Below are 4,538 nucleotides of genomic sequence, written 5' to 3'. Positions count from 1 at the left end.
GCCCAAGACAGCAAGCCGAGTTTAGAAAACACACCCACGGCCCGAAATGAAATATATGTTGTTCCGTCTTGATTACACTTTTCTGTATTAAGGTTAGAGATTGACGGGTTGAGCGATTTAGAGAGTAATACAACAGATAATTGATTGAATGAATTGGGGAAAAGAGATAGGAAATCTGGGATTTAGGGTTAGGTTGATGTAATTTAATGAATGACTAACTATTTGGTTAATGAATCAGTCAAGGTAAGTCAGTGAGAGTAGTCTTGTAATTTCACGTAAATCGTCACTTAACAAGTCGGGAAATAAGAAAAACGATGTTCGGTGGAAAAATACGGTGGTAATTGGGGAATATACATTAAAGTTTGGGTGTTATTTGTAAAAACGCAAATACGTGGTGATAATTTGTAAAAAAAACATAAATACGTGGTGGTTATTTGTAATTTTTCGTATTTTTTAAACAATAATTGTCCAAGTATAATCTAAAAGGTAACTTAGAGCTCACACATATATATAGACAAGTTTCCGCGCATGTTACGCTCGGAGCCCAGATGTTCGTTCCTATATAATTGGATGTAAAACCCTGCAAAAATCACTATAAGAAAAACCTACCATAGACGATCACACAACCTGATAAATCAAACAATATCATCACAAATTCTAGTCACGAAATTAACATTCGAAAGAGGTCGTCTTGAACTTAAAATGGTCGCAAATGACATTCCACGGTTGCAACTTACCACCCCACTTAGAGACTTAGTATATTACTGCAGCTGATTACATTAAATTGTTTGAAATCTAGCACAAGATATCACAACATCATATAATTGAAAGCAGGTTAATAACTCATTTACTCCTCCGGAACTATCGTAAAATAGCCTCCTTTTTACTCCCCCCTTCTTTATCTGTTAGAATCAATGAACTTTTCCTATGGAATAGACAGCAATAAATGCCAAAACAATCCATACGTTCATGGCCACTACAGTGAAAACCATTCCTCTTTACTGCAGTATCAACCCTGTGAAACAAAACAACACAGCACAACAACAGAAATACATAAGCATGCTCTATAGCTAGTCTAACATTAAAAAAAAAAAAAAAAAAAAAAAAAAAAAAAAAAAAAAAAAAAACAAATATACCATTAAGATTTTGTAACTCATCATCCTATTGAATATATGGCTCATTCTAGTATAACAACAATATAGTGGTTTATGCTTTCACAAAACCGCAATAATCAGTCACTCAATAGATGAACCCATAAATAACGCTATTTTGAATCAAATTGCCCAACATACAGATAGAAACAGAGATCAAGTAACTCGGATGAAGGAGAAGAGACAATCGCAGATGAAAAAGAGCCTTGACATGGCAATTATAACTGTTTCTAATGTTCAGTTAACTTTAAGTTGGAAAGTAGTGATTTATCTGACTAACTACAGCAGGAACAAAGAACATAAATGAGTATAAAAAAAAATTATACTACGTCCACCCTTATCACTTTGATTTTCAAATTTCATAAAATGAATTAAGTACTACTCTTTCCCTCTCCCATCCTTGTCCTCCTTTCCCTCTACATCTGCATTTTCTATGAACAACACCTGACTCGATCTAATTAAATTCGATCAATATCTCAAGATAATGTCACAGACAAGTTTTTGAGCCATGATTGCAATATGCTGAACATTAATGCCGATGTAGAACACACATATGATTTGTTAATCAAAGTACATGTGATCTTGGGTTTGAACATGCCTCAAGCGTTTTAATTGCCTTTTCTCCATTGTGGCCGGATAGTAGGGGGAATCGGCTGATATTAGATGTTTGAACAGTTATATACATGTAAAATGTCTAAATAGCTTACGTTTTTGTAGCCATAACCCCTATACACTTCACATTGGACGACATATCTATAGACTTGCGAGTTAACATGTTTATGAACGATCAAGTATTCAAAGGTCTAAACTACCATTTTCTTTACAAATTCCAAGCTCAAAATGATGGCTGTCACACCCAAGTCGGCTATTGTAGACTTGAGTACTTGACACAGATTCAATGAGATTTTGTGATTACAAACTAAAGTTCTAATTTCCAGAAAGTCTATGTTTCCAATTTATCGAAAGGGAGGACATATACTCAAAATCAGCTGCTAATAACCTGAATTTTACACAAAACATCAAAAAGAGGCCATTGTTGACTTGGCAAGAATTTGAACGAGAGATTGTGATTACACACTAAATTTGTTATTTCAGAGACTCTTCGCTTCAAAATTATCCAAATGGAGGACATATACCCGCAATAAGCAGCTAATAGGAGCAACTCCCATTTTATTGAGAAGAGCAAGACTTATATTTGCCAACTATGACAACCCTCAGGTTTATTATAATAGGAAAAAAAAGGAAATAAAATGGTATGATAGATGAAGTAAGAATTAAGAAAGTGAATTGAAACAAGGGTCATTACCAGAATAATGTGAACCATCTGCTATAGGCAGCTTCTTGCACACCAATCTCCCTTATTGCATCTCCCTTTTCCAAAGATTAGCATAAACCTAGCAAAGACAACCGAGCCTCAATAAATTGAACAACAAAAATCATAAAACGGACATACTAACTCAAGTAAATTGCATACTCAAGCAAAACAATGAACTATATATTGAAATTCCAACATGAGTACATATCAAAGAAAACATATATAATCCCTAAATATACAACTTTGACCAACATAATCAAGAAACTCACTACTTAAAATCAAAGACCACAACGAAAAATTGCTGCATGATTTCTATTCCTACTCTCTTCGCTTAATGGCTTCCTCGAGGTCGAAATAATATACAAAAATTTATAACAAAACTCAATAGAAGTATACAACGAAAAGGAAGGAACTGCCAATAGAAACATAAGGTAATGGGGAAGTAATATTAGAAACCAACTAACCATTACCTCCTCCCTTTCTCAACTACCACTACTGTTTTCCATTTCCTTCTTTGAGCCTTTTATCTACTAACATACATAATGACAAATTTTATGTGCTTTTAGTGGTGGACACAAGATACAAATCAAATAAAAGAGACTCACACAACCATAACATCAGTTGGTTCATTAACATTATTAAGCCCTTCCCAAGTTTAAAAAAGCAAATAGTCCGACTATCACTCTCCACCACCACCTCCTTACTCCCGCCAGCCGAACTTCCTTTAACATAACGTAATTCAGAGGTGTAACAAGCATGTAAGCTACATTGAAACCACTTTCTGGAAGGCGGTTAATAAAGCTTAGGAGCCTAAGTAAAAAAGGTGATTAATTATGTAATTAAGATAAGTTACATTAGAGATGTATGAAGTATTGAAACCGTACACAAACAACCAAAATGACAGGAAGCTAAGAGATCCTAACCTCAAGTCTAGTGTCTGATATTCACATCAGGTTATGGAAGTTGTTAGTGGAGATTGTATTGTCGTGGCTGACGACGCTGTGCCATTTGGTAGACCATTGGCAGAGAGACGGGTAAACCTTTCCGCCATTCATTGTCCCAAAATGAACATGTAAGATATACTTTATGATTTCGATAATGAAATCAGTCCCAAGATACAATATAGATTTGAATTAATTCAACCCAAATTCAATTATAAACACGGAATAAAGGACTAACCTTGGTCCATGTCTTACAGACGCAATCAATTCAATAATAAGAAGTATAAGCCGATTGATTCTCCTTCTTAACCCTTTTCTTTACCGTTTCTTGATGATGGAGAAGAAACTGCGTTTTACTTATGTTTGTGTATTTTGTCGATGAATCGTTTTGTGTTTCTATCATGTAGATCCATTTATTTATATAATGGGCTGCGTACCTTTTCGCAAAAACAAACCCGGTCGTATCTTTTCGTGAAAGACGACGTATATTAGGGTAAGGTAGGAGGGAATAATAATTCCCGAACTTTAATTACATTAATCGGGACCGATCCATCACGATACCGTCTTTTATATTAAAGTCTCGTAATATTGTGAACTTAACTTTTATTAAAACCCGAAACATATAGGCCATACGAATATTATTAATTATTCTAACATTCTCCCACTTGGCCTTTGTGTTGACTTAATTGTTTAATAACTATAATGTGCACTTTTATGTTAAACTCACTAACTTTCATATCCTTAACCGAAATAGAACTAATTGGATCATGGCGGTCACACGTCACTTACTAATCGACATGATTCCTTCCATGTATCACAAATCAATTCCAAATCTAGGTAAACCTTTAATTTGAGAAGAACATTAATTTTCACAATTAATCACATGTAATCTAAACTGTAATGTATACATATACTATAATGATTAACATGTCTATTATAACAGAAACAATACTATAAGTGAATTCTAGATGTCACATTTATTATAAGCATATTAACTTCATAATAACAAGGCCTTTGATACAACACCCATGCGTTCTACATGGCCAATGAACGCCTTGGGTGGTAATCCCTTAGTTAATGGATCTGCTACCATCTTATCTGTTCTTATATGCTCAAATGACACTCTTTGCT

General features: G+C 34.3%; 1 long non-coding RNA gene across 1 annotated transcript; it reads right to left on the bottom strand.

Annotated features, from left to right (window-relative positions):
• Positions 1-628: 628 nt before the first annotated feature.
• On the bottom strand, positions 629-4,200 carry LOC141626584 (uncharacterized). Its single transcript, XR_012536172.1, has 3 exons — positions 3,390-4,200; positions 2,458-2,545; positions 629-1,015 (listed from the first exon to the last, which is right to left on the bottom strand). It is a non-coding gene; the product is annotated as an uncharacterized LOC141626584 (long non-coding RNA).
• Positions 4,201-4,538: the final 338 nt, after the last annotated feature.

The sequence above is a fragment of the Silene latifolia genome, chromosome Y, assembly GCF_048544455.1.
Source record: "Silene latifolia isolate original U9 population chromosome Y, ASM4854445v1, whole genome shotgun sequence".
Taxonomy (NCBI): Eukaryota; Viridiplantae; Streptophyta; class Magnoliopsida; order Caryophyllales; family Caryophyllaceae; genus Silene; species Silene latifolia.
This window is presented reverse-complemented; position numbering and strand designations above follow the sequence as displayed.